General features: G+C 44.8%; 1 pseudogene; it reads left to right on the top strand.

Moving 5' to 3' along the window:
• Positions 1 to 364, top strand: part of LOC125292316 — an 18820-nt pseudogene extending 18456 nt beyond the window's left edge.

Genomic DNA, 364 nt, shown 5'->3' with positions numbered 1-364 from the left:
CGCATATGTGCATCCCTTGCAGTGTTAGTTTGAGTGTGTATTTGTAGTTGTGTAGTTGTCTAGTTTTGAATTGGTAGAATGTAGTTTTTCATGTTCTGTTTGTATGTTCTGTATTAGTGTGGTACTGTATCTCTTCCTCTCTGAACTCGCTCACCTTTCTTCTTTTTATGAGCGCGTGCTCTCCTTTTGTTTGTTATCTGCGCTCATAAACCAGCTACTTTGGATGTGTGTGTGTGTGTGTGTGTGTGTGTGTGTGTGTGTGTGTGTGTGTAAAAGCGCATCGGCGCGGCAAGTGCGTGCGGCGCAAGGCATGTGTGCAAGTGTGTGTGTGCTTTTTTTTCCCTCTCATAGGCGTCCAGTGTGA

This window comes from Alosa alosa, chromosome 3, assembly GCF_017589495.1.
Source record: "Alosa alosa isolate M-15738 ecotype Scorff River chromosome 3, AALO_Geno_1.1, whole genome shotgun sequence".
NCBI lineage: Eukaryota > Metazoa > Chordata > Actinopteri > Clupeiformes > Clupeidae > Alosa > Alosa alosa.
This window is presented reverse-complemented; position numbering and strand designations above follow the sequence as displayed.